General features: G+C 40.9%; 1 protein-coding gene across 1 annotated transcript in view; it reads right to left on the bottom strand.

The window, feature by feature from the left end:
* VPS8 (VPS8 subunit of CORVET complex) overlaps nucleotides 1-10391 on the bottom strand; it is a 405986-nt gene extending 395595 nt beyond the window's left edge. The window contains exon 1 of the mRNA XM_066240876.1: nucleotides 10320-10391. The gene's annotated coding sequence lies outside the window, so the exon portion shown is untranslated. The remainder of the gene's footprint in view (nucleotides 1-10319) is intronic.
* Between the last annotated feature and the right edge of the window lie 2119 nt (nucleotides 10392-12510).

Genomic DNA, 12510 nt, shown 5'->3' on the forward strand with positions numbered 1-12510 from the left:
TTTCCATTTCTTCGCCATTGATCTAAGTTCTTTCTTCCCCTCTTTCCTCTGGGCACCTTCCTTTCCCCAAGCATCCCTGAATCTGAAATGCTTATCTTTTTTAGAACAGTGCCATGTCACTTTCCTCATATTGATTTATTAGTTCACTTACCATGTGACTTTGTCTTTTCTCCCCAACTATACAATAAAAACTGGGCCATGCTTCTTTTTTTTTTTTACAGAGACAGAGAGAGAGTCAGAGAGAGGGATAGACAGGGACAGACTGACAGGAACGGAGAGATGAGAAGCATCAATCATTAGTTTTTCATTGCACATTGCAACACCTTATTGTTCCTTGACTGCCTTCTCATTCGTGCCTTGACCGCGGGCCTTCAGCAGACCGAGTAACCCCTTGCTAGAGCCAGCAACCTTGGGCTCAAGCTGGTGAGCTTTTGCTCAAACCAGATGAGCTCTGGCTCAAGCTGGCGACCTCAGGGTCTCGAACCTGGGTCTTCCACATCCCAGTCCGACGCTCTATCCACTGCGCCACCAGCCAGTCAGGCGGGTCATGCTTCTTTGAATACTCCACATCACTGGTTAACATAGAAACTGGAAGACAGGAATAACACCTGTGCTGCAATTTAAACATATCTGTTTTATTACCTGTAATTGTTAAGCTTCAGAGGATATTGTCTCACAGCATATAGGAATCTATACCATAATAAACCAAGTTATAATTGAGTTCTACCTTTATTTAACCAGATTTGTCAACTACTGTTGATCACATTCATCCTTCAGATACCAGCTAACACTGATTCCTAAAAAAGCCTTTTTGTCCTGCTCAACTCGACTAGGTTTCCTGTTAATACACACCTATAACTGTTCTCTTTTATTATACTTAACACATTGAATAACTCTTTTAGTGTCTAAGCCAGGGGTCTCAAACTCAACTCAGCATGTGGGCCGCAGAGCAAGATCACAGCCATTCGGCGGGCCACACTAGGTCTACAAAAGGCAACTGTTACGCAACACTTTTCTCACTGCAGTTGAAAACAAAAAAAAATCAGTACAACAAGCACAATCGTACATGCAGTTTACTCAGTGTCACAAAACGACCAGAAACTGTAGTTCGCATCACAACTGCTGTTAACTAAGCTAATATCCAGCTAGGATGCTAGAGAAATGAAAAATACAAGTAGGCCCCTAGGCTTACTTAATTTTATCCAAAATATTTTGACCTTCGTGGATTAGTCTGCGGGCCGCACAAAATTGTTCGGCGGGCCGCAAGTTTGAGACCCCTGGTCTAAGCCATCATTCCCTTCCCTCTACTGGAATGCATTTTCCAGGAGAGCCAAGATTAGATCTGTCTTGTTCACCACTGTATTCCCTAATTACTAGTAGCTAATCAACCCACCAATCCAGCAGGGAGTCATTCTCTCCCTCCTTCCCTAGCTAAAACAGCCCTAACGAAGCAACACTTCATCATTGGCCTCCAGAGCTTCAAACAGCAGCTCTGGTCATTCAAAATAAAATGTGCTGAGTCCCTCACCTTGCAAGTTCTATTCTTTACATCTAAAGTGAGATTTTTAATCCATAACACTGATTTTATTTTTTAGTGATCACATTTGCTCATGTGTAACATGAAACAACTCTGCCATTTCAGATGTTTCGTGTTGTTTTACATTAATTCAATCTGTAGGCCAAGATGGAAACAGTGAAAATGTATCATATGTCCATTCAGTTTACAGGAATTCAACTATTATTCTTCAGCGAAGGGAAAGAAAAAAAAATGATTCACACAGAGCCAGGGACTCTGTATATGTTCTACTCAATAAGTACATTTCAGAGTGAGCCTGGGAGAGGGAATGTGTATCCTTTTGGTTAGTCGCAGTTTTTGCATGCCACATACGCCATACACAAGCAATCAATTTCATCTGTGCTCAAAATAACAAACACCATGCTGTTCCAACATGGAGCAAAACTGGCTGTGCTGGACTTCCTGAGAGATCGCATGTCAGTCTCCAACATGACTCCTTCCCAGGCTACTTTAAGGGTACTCAATTTTCAAGGAACTTTTCAAACGTACTCAATTTCACCTTACTCATGCACTTCAGAATCAGGCCCTGTGTAAGGTACAGTGCTACTGTATACTGAGCTGTTTACCTGAGCCCGAGAATAGGCACATTTAGGTAACTACGGCCCACAGTGCTTAAAGCTGCCACTATGAAAGTACCCAAACCACTGTTTCTTTTTCTTTCTCTTGGTAAATGTCTAAATGAGAAAAGTGGTCTCTTAAAACTTAAGAAGTACATACAGAACAACAAATGTTAAGAAGAAAAGTGAAAGAAGAATGCCTGATATGGAACATTCTCAAGGAATCCACATGTTAGGGCACAAAACTAGCCTTAACAAATTTAAGAAGATTGAAATCATATCAAGCATATTCCCCAACCACAATGCTTTGAAACTGGAAACCAACTGCAAGAAGAAATCTGGGAAAACCACTAATATGTGGAGATTAAACAACATGCTACTGACCAACGACTGGATCAAAGAAATAATAAAAGAAGAGATCAAAAGGTACATAGAGACAAATGAGAATGACAATACAACATAGCAAGAATTTCTAGATGCAGCAAAAGTTGTAATAAAAAGGAAGTTTACAGCATTACAGGCCCACGTCAAGAAACAAGAGAAGTCTCAAATAAACACCCTAACATTTCACCTAGGAAAACTAGAAAAATAAAAACAAAGTCCAAAGTCAACAGAAGGAAATAAATAATAAAAATGAACCCTGGTCAGATAGCTCAGTTGGTAAGAGCCTCCTCTCAAAACACAAGGTTACTGGTTTGATCCCCAGTCAGGGCACATACAGGAACAGATTAATGTTCCTGTCAACAGATTGATGTTTCTCTCTCTCTTTCTCTCTCTCTCTCTCTCTCTCTCTCCCCCTTCCTCTGACTCTAAAATCAATAAAATAAAAAAATCATAAAAATGAGAGCAGAATTGGTCCTGGCAGGGTGGCTCAGTGGATAGAGTGTCATCCAGTGCACCACAGTTACATATCCAATCCCGGTCATGGCACATACGAGAAGCAATCAATGAGTGCACAACTAAGTGGAACTAAATGGAATGAGTTGATGCTTCTCTCTTTCCCCTTCTCGCTCTTCCTCTATCTCTCACTTTCAAATCAATGGAAAAAAATTTAAATGAGAGCAGTATTAAATAAAATAGAGAACAAAGAGACAACAGAAAAAATTGATGAAACAAAGAGCTGGTTCTTTGAAAAGATAAATAAAATTGACAAATCTCTGGTTAAAGTCACTAACAAAGAAAGAGAAAAGAACCAAATAAATTACTTCAGAAATGAAAGAGAAGAAACTAGCCTGACCAGGCGGTGGCGCAGTGGATAGAGCATTGGACTGGGATGCCGAGGACCCAGGTTCGAGACCCCAGCTTGAGCACGAGCTCATCTGGTTTGAGCAAAAGCCCACCAGCTTGAACCCAAGGTCACTGGCTCCAGCAAGGGGTTACTCAGTCTGCTGAAGGCCCGCAGTCAAGGCACATATGAGAAAGCAATCAATGAACAACTAAGGTGTTGCAACACGCAACGAAAAACTAATGATTGATGCTTCTCATCTCTCTCCGTTCCTGTCTGTCTATCCCTATTTATCCTTCTCTCAGACTCACTGTCTCTGTAAAAAATAAATAAATAAATAAATAATTTTTAAAAAAAAGAAAGAGAAGAAATTACAATGAACACTACAGAAATACAGAGCACTGAACAAGAATACTGTGAAAGGCTCATCAAATACATCACCAAATTCAGTAACTTAGAAAAAATAAGTAAGTTCTTAGAAATATATAACCTTCTTGACTGAATCATGAACGGTAACAGTCATCAAAAACCTCTCAAAAAATAAGATTTTTTAGCCATCTAGGACCAGATGGCTTCACTAGTGAATTCTACCAAAAATTCAAAGATTTAATACCTGTGCTTCTCAAAGTCTTCCAAAAAAGAAGAGGGAATTTTTCCTAACTCATTACCCCAATATCAAAACCTGTCAAAGACAACACAAGAGAAAATGACAGGCCAATATATCTTATGAATATATATGCAAAAATTCTACAGAAAATGCTAGCAAATTGAATACAACAACACATTAAAAAGATAGTATATCATGATCAAATAGGATTCATTCCAGGGGCACAAGGATGGTTCAACATAGACAAATAATCAATGTGATACACCACATTAACAAAATAAAGATATGTTTATATCAAGAGGTGCAGAAAAAGCACTTGACAAAATACACCACCCACTTATGATTAAAATGTAGCATCCACCGGGTATGAGAACAAACGTCGGAGACTTTCAGGAGTTAAGATGTTACTTTATTGGCCAGTTTAACCTGCGCAGGGGCGAACTTCCAAGATGTCTGGAGACACCGTGCCCACAAGGAGCTGCAAATGGGAGCCGCGCCTGGAGCTTACAGCCAGGCCCTTATATATCCTAAGTGAGCAAGCATAGCACAGAAGCAGATGTGGCAGTTTAGCTATTGGCTAGGGAGGTCACACTCAGCATAGCAACAGGGGCCGGCATAGCAACAGGGGCCGGTTTTAGCTTAGTGGCGAATTTCAAACCTAAACTTCTGATAAGGGTCTCTGACCTTCTTTGTTCCCAGCCTCACAGGAGCCATATCAGCACTTACTGTCCTTCAATAGTTACACTCTTTGGCAGCCCCAGTACTCCCTGAATCTAACATAAAACACTCAGTAAAATGGGTATAAAAGGGAAGTACTTCAACATAAAGGCCATATATGATATTCAGCTCTTATACTCCATGGTGAAAAACTGAGTTTTTCCTCAAAGATCAGAAACAAGACAAGCACACCGACTCTTACCATTATTCAGAATCGTACTGAAGTTCTAGCAAGAGCAATCGGGCAAGAGAAAGAAACGGTGTCAAAATTAGGATTGTCACTTTTTTGCAGATGACATGATTCTCTATATAAAAAAACCCTAAAGAGGCCACCAAAAACTATTAGAAACAGTGAACAAATACAGTAAAGTTGAAGGATACAAAATCAATGTACAAAATCCCTTGTATTCCTACATACTAACAATGAAATTTTAAAAAATGTAAACAATTCCATTTGCAATTGCAACAAAAAAAAATACCTAGGAATAAACTTAACAAAGTAGTGAAGGACCTATGCATTGAAAACTGTAAGACATTGTTGAAAGTAATGGAAGAAGATACAAAGAAATGAAAAAATATTTCATGTTCATGGAGTGGAAGAATCAACATAATTAAAATGGCCATATTATGCAAGCAATATACAGATATAATGCAATCCCGATAAAAATCTCAATGGCATTTTTCAAAGAAATAGAACAAAAATCATCAGATTTGTATGGAAACGCAGAAGGCCCTGAATAGCCAAAGTAATCCTGAGAAAAAAGTACCAAGTATCATACTCCCTGGCTTCAAATTATGCTACAAAGCTACAATAATCAAAACAGTATGATACCAGAAAGAAAAACAAACACACCTAGACCAATGGAACAGAACTGAGAGTCCAGAAATAAACCACATACATGTACATGGGCAACTTATTTTTGACAAAGAAGCCAAAGAGATACAATGTAGAAATAAAAGCCTCTTTAATAACTGGTGTCAGGAAACCTGAAAAGCTACATGCAAAAGAATGAAACTAGAATGCTAATTGACACCATTCTAAAAAATAAACTCAAAATGGATTAAAGACTTTAATATCAGACCCGAAACAATAAAATACATAGAAGAAAACATAGACACTAAACGTTTGGACCTTGGTCTCTGAAAGCATTTTAAAAGGCCAGGAAGTAGAAGTAAAAAAAAAAAAAAAAAGGACTAAAAAGCTTACAGACATCAAAAGAAACTTTCAACAAAACAAAAAAAGCAACCAACCAAACAGAAAGAGATATTTGCAAACAATAATATCCAAAATATAGCCTGACCAGGCGGTGGCACAGTGGATAGAGCACTGGACTGGGATGCCAAGGACCCAGATTCAAGACCCCGAGGTCGCCAGCTTGAGCGCGGGCTCATGTGGCTTGAGCGAAATAAAAAATGCTCACCAGCTTAGACCCAAGGTTGCTGGCTCAAGCAAGGGGTTACTCAGTCTGCTGAAGGCCCATGGTCAAGGCACATATGAGAAAGCAATCAATGAACAACTAAGGTGTCGCAAAGAAAAACTGATTATTGATGCTTCTCATCTCTCTCCGTTCCTGTCTGTCTGTCCTTATCTATCCCTCTCTCTGACTCTCTCTCTTTCTGTCCCTGTAAAGAAAAAAGAAATTTAAAAAAATATCCAAAATATATAAAGAACGTCATATACAACCCAACAACAACAAAAACAATCCAATCAAAATATGAGCAGAGGACCTGAACAGATACTTCTCCAAGAAGACATACAATGAGCCAACAGATACATGGAAAGATATTCAACTTCACTAGCTCTAAGGGAAATGTAAATTAAAACTACAGTGAGATACCATCTCACATCTGTTAGAATGGTTACTATCAATAAAACAAGAAATAACTACTGTTGGAAAGAATGTGGAGAAAAAGGAACATTCATATATGCTGTAAATTGGTACAGCCACTACGGAAAATACTGTGGAGATTCCCCCTAAAAAAATTAAAAACAGAGCTACCATATGACCCTGCAATCCCTCTTCTGGGTATCTACCCCCAAATTTTGAAAACATTTATCCATAATGATATATGTAGGCCCTGGCTGGTTGGCTCAGTGGTAGAGAGTCAGCCCGGCATGTGGAAGTCTGGGGTTCGATTCCCAGTCAGGGCACACAGGAGAAGTGCCCATCTGCCCCTCCACCCCTCATCCTCTTGCTTCTCTATCTTTCTCTCTCTCTCTTCTCCTCCCCTCCTGCAGTCATGGCTCAATTAGAGTGAGCTGGCCCCATGGTGCCGAGGATGGCTCCATGGCCTCTGCCTCAGGTGCTAAAAAAATGGCTCCAGCTGCAACAGGGCAGTGGACCCAAATGGGCAGAGCACTGCCCCCTACTGAGCTTGCCAAGTGGATCCTGGTCAGGGCGCATGCAGGAATCTGTCTCTGCTTCCCCTCCTCTCACTAAAAAATAATAAATAAACAAAAAATATATATGCACCCCATGTTCATTACGACATTATGCACAGTAGACAAGACATGGAAACCAAAAAGCCCTTCAATAGATAACTGGATAAAGATGTGGTACATATATATATATACACACACACACACACACACACACACACACACACACACACCATAGAATACTACTGGGCCATACATAAAAAGGGTGAAATACTGCTATTTGTGACAACATGGATAGATCTTGAGACTATCATGCTGAGCAAAATAAGTCAGATGGAAAAGGACAAGAACCACATGATTTCAATAATATGTGGGATATAAAACCAAAAGCAACAAAAGAACAAATAAAACAAACTCAGAGGCACAAAAGTGTGGTTACCAGAGGGAAAGTGGAGTGAGGTAAGGATGATGAGTGTAAAGGAGTCAAATATGCAGTGACGGAGGGAGACGGGACATTGGGGGTGAGCACATGTAATATACAGATGATGTATTACACTTGAAACATATTAACATTATTAACCAATATCACCCCAATAAATTTAATTTTAAAAATAAATGACATTTAAAAAGAAAAAAAGAGCAGTGCCTAAGACCTACCTGTGTGGGGTGCTAAGTTACTACTAGGAATTGTCAGACACAACTCTGATAGCCCCATTCCAGAAAAAAAAATCTAAATCCCTTGTAATACATATAAAACAAATACCTATATTATGTATAAACCCCATCAGCTTTATAAATATAATGAATAAAAAAAATTATCATTACTTTCCAGCTTCTAAGAACTCCCTTATATTATCCTGCTCACAAAAATTAGGGGATATCTCAAAAGGAATATGAAGCAATAAAAAAAAAAGCATTTGATTTTTTAAAATTAAACAAGAACATCAGAAAAGCAAACAACAAGTCAAAGAAAGTTGTTCAATTATGCAAATGAGATGCAAAACCAACTTTTATTCCATTGGTGCAAATGTACTATACAAAAGGCTGAAAGTACTGGAGTGTTTGCATGTTACCTGATCCCCTAATTTTTGTGAGCAGTGTATAAGAATCGCTATCAAAGACCCACCCCAACCTCAGAAAATTTCTCCCACAAAGCACATGGGCCTTGTGCAGCCTGAAATATATTCATTTTTCTTCTTCACTGAACTGGTACAGGTGAAGTTAAATTCACAGAAGATAGGATTCCACTCAGTTGCAGGAGTCCTTCCCACCCATCTTAATTAACTACCAATTAATTAAATTGTCACCTCAATTTGTCTTGGTTAGATATCAAGGAGGATGTGGAGTCACAAAAGATTTATTTTTATTTTTTATTATTTCAAAGAGCAAGAGGAGGCTTCTTGCTGAACTTCCGTGGAAAAAGCAACTTTGAATATGATTACAACATCCCAGCACCTTCTTCCTCTGGAAAACTGCTCCTCCTCCACACCAACCATATTATTGGTGGTGGTGCCAATCAAACACCCCATCTGCCTAGCCAAAAGAGTAGGCAGAGGACATTCTTGTCTCCAATTTGGCCAATCAGTATCCTTTCCTGGATTTTGTAAATACTGAAGATAGGGGTTTTCTCTTTACTCTGAGTGCTTGGAAACTTGGAAGATGTAACACAGGGGCTGTTATACAGAATGGAGATAATGCAAACATAATTCAAAGTTCAGTTAAGAACAGAACAGTATAATCTTACAAATATATACCTGAAGCTGTGGGTCAAGAGGAGATACTATCTAACCTCTGCAAAAATTTTATATATAAAGATCAAAAGTTAAATATACTTCATTAAGTTCAAAAGACTTGACTTTTTATTCACATACATAACTGATACCTGGCATCTCAGATGTCTATGAAAAAAAGTACAGCTAAAAAGCATCAAGATGTCACAATAATCTCAAAGACAGAACACATCCATCTGCTTGGAAGCTGGATGGAAAACATCCATCCAGGCACAAAGGAAACATATAAAGGAAAATCAACATATTATTCTTAGAGGTCTGGAAAGAAATTTTTTTTCACATATAAGTATGTCACTTTAACATATGAAGCCCCATTGTTCAACCAGAATCCTTCCCCAACCCCAACTACATTCTGTGGAACAGACCAGCTATTGCCAGAGGATTCAGTATCTACTCTGCTTAAACTTAACCAAGAGCAAACCCATATCTCACACAAACATATGTAGATCTTCCATCCCTATTTTTATTAAATATACTTCAAACACACACGACACGTAATTATCTCCCCATCACAGCCATCTGTAATAGAGTTGGTGCCACCAATTAACATCCATGTTTGGCTTGGGTTTGGGGTTTTTTTAGGGGTAAGGGCACTCAGGAGGGTGTGGCAGAGCGTGGGCAATGCAGAAGACACAAACCTTTCTGTCCATTCTAATGTTAGTCTAATATTAATAAGAGTATGGAGGACACATGCCTAGTTGGAGATGTTCCCCAGGTGTTCTTGATTACTAATGGTCATGGAGCCTCTCTCGCTGATCCTACTAATTTCTTTCATTTCTCCCACCCTAATTTCTTTTGAAACACAGCTAAACACTTTAGGCTGCTGTTTCCCTCTTTCCCCAGGTACCACATTTGGGAGATCTAACCCAGGACACAGGAGTGGCCTCGAACGTTAGAGACCACCTGTCCTCTTGCTGCTCTCACTCGGGGGCACACCGTCCAGGCAGAGAAACTGGAACCAGACTCACCGAGTGCGCACCGACCCTACAAGGTGGACACGCCATCTCCCGATCTAAGCCCCAGCCTCACACTCGGGGAGCACACTCCTCCCAGCCCTCCAGGGACGGAGAAGCCTACACCTGTGCCCCACGCCCGAAGCGCTGCACACCTGTTCCGTCCCGGGGAAGGTGTGATCACCGGCCTCCTAATCTCACATCTAGGGGAGCGGGTGCACCTGTCTCTCAGCCTCCCATTCGTTTGTACCCAGCAAGTGGAAAATGCCCGACCCAGTCCCAAGCCAAGCGAAAAACACACCCTTCCTCCCCGGAGTCAACCCCGCCCCGCGGGTGGGCCCGGGTCCAGTCCGCCCGACAGGGGCTGCTCCGTCAGCTACCCGAGGCCGCGCTGCTGTCCCGCGGGGAAAAGGGCCGCGGCTCGGGAACCGGCGCGCGTTCTCTTCCCGCCGGGGGCGACAGCTCCTCACTACTGTCCCCACCCCCATCGACCCACCCTAGGGAGATTCTTTACCTGCGCCCGTAGCCATTTCAGCCCAGGACCCCCCGGCCCACGTGACCCCGCCCCCTGCTCGAGCCTCACGCACGCGCAATAGCTACCACTGTTGGCCACGCTTCCGCTTTCCTCCGCTCTCAGTTGTCTCTCCTAGGCGGTCCGCCCCTCTGCACCACGCCCTCATTTAAAGGGCCAGAAATACACGGTCTCATCCTGGGGACATAATGGATGATTAATATCTTAGGGGATGAGAGAATAGAAATATTGGAAGGGGCGCGCGGACCCAATAAATAGCAGTCCTTGAAATAAGAAGAGAAGGCTTTCTCCAGCCCTTTGTCAATGAATTTATCTAGCCTTTAAGAAAGTGAACCTATGATCTTCAGCGATCCCAGAAGTGGAATTGATCCCAAGGCTTTTGGTGTTTGCAACCAGTAATTTTTCCTTCAGTCTTTAAAGATGAACATAGAATTGCCAGCTTTTTATTTTTCCAAGTAAGGACAGTAAACCACACACTAAAAACCAACTAATATTTTCTAATTTATCAACATTGCTCCACAAAAATACATCTTAACACCAAAAATATAGGAGAGACACACTCTCAAATAAAGGAAATATTTTTAAAATGGATAAAAACATATTGATTTCTCTCATTCCTCCTGAAAAAGATGAAAGCTTTCAGGACAAACTGGTTGTTAAGTGCACCACTGTAGATAACATTGGCCCCAGGGAGCCTATGGTTAAAAAAAAAAAAGGAAAGGAAAGGAAAGAGAGCACCACAACATGTTCCTAGAAAGAGATACAGATAATATTCTGTTGGGAAGACATTATTGAGCATCAACCAGGTTCATACACTTCTGGGCCTTTGACAACCTGAAAATGGGTAACACAGCTCTGCCTTCCACGCACTATTCGTCTAAGAACTGGTTGTACAGACATAGCCATACAAGGCAGGCTGTTTTGAGTGGTATATGAAAGGTGTGACACCATTGTTTTAGGATCACAGATAAAGGGAAAAGGTAGAACACTTAGGAAGGACCTGGTGTCTTATTAGGGCCTTGAAGGATTCCAGAAGACAGCAGGGAGAATGCCTAGCTGGGGAACAGTGGTATTAAAGGCAGTACAGTAGTCCACCCACCCCTGTTCTCAAGGGATGCATTTCAAGAGCCCCAGTGGAGTAGAGTAGTCAAGCTTTCAAGAGCCCTAGTGGATACCTGACACCAAGGTAGTACCAAACCTTATATATATGTACTGTTTTTTACTTTATGTGTATGTACATACTTATGGTAAAGTTTAATTAATAAATCAGTCACAGTGCCCTGGTCGGTTGGCTCAGTGGTAGAGCATCGGCCTGGCATGTGGATGTTCCGAGTTCAATTCCTGATCATGGCACACAGGATAAGCGGCAATCTGCTTCTCCACCCTTCCCCCTCTCTTTTCTCTGTATCTCTCTCTTCCCCTCCCACAGTCAAGATTCCATTGGCCTCTGCCTCAGGTGCTAGAATGGCTCCAGTTGCAACAAAGTAACACCCCAGAGGGGCAGAGCATCACCCCCTAGTGGGCATGCCAGGTGGATCCCGGTAGGGTGCATGCAAGAGTCTGTCTCTCTGCCTCCCTGCTTCTCGCTTCAGAAAAATACAATAAATAAATAAATCACAGGAAGAGATTAACAACAATAACTAATATTATAATAAAATATTTATAATAATATACTGTAATGTATGTGAATTGTGGTCTCTCTATCAAAATACCTCATTGTACTATGTTCACCTTTTCACTTAAAGGAAGTACTTTTTTCTCTTTAGCATCTCCAAATTGCCAGCATCATTATTCTTGTATTTTGGAGCCATTTTAAGTAAAATAAGGGTTACAAACACAAGCACTGTAATACTGCTGCAGTCAATCAGATAACCCAGATGGCTACTAACTAACTAAAGGGCAGTAGTGTGTACAGTGTGGATACTCTGAAAGAAAGAACAATTCAATTCTAGGGCAGGATGGAGCTGGGCAGAGCAAGATTTTATCACATTATCCAGGATAGCATGAAGTTTTAAGTTTACGCATTGTTTATCTCTGGAATTTTTCATTTAATATTTTTGGGCCATGGTTGACCTCACATAACTGAAACTGTTGATAAGGGGATACTACTGAACAAAGCAATGTTAGAGACTACCTGCTGGTCTGATGCGGCTGTGGCAGTGGCAGTAGCTTT

The sequence above is a fragment of the Saccopteryx bilineata genome, chromosome 8 (assembly GCF_036850765.1).
Source record: "Saccopteryx bilineata isolate mSacBil1 chromosome 8, mSacBil1_pri_phased_curated, whole genome shotgun sequence".
NCBI classification, from domain to species: domain Eukaryota; kingdom Metazoa; phylum Chordata; class Mammalia; order Chiroptera; family Emballonuridae; genus Saccopteryx; species Saccopteryx bilineata.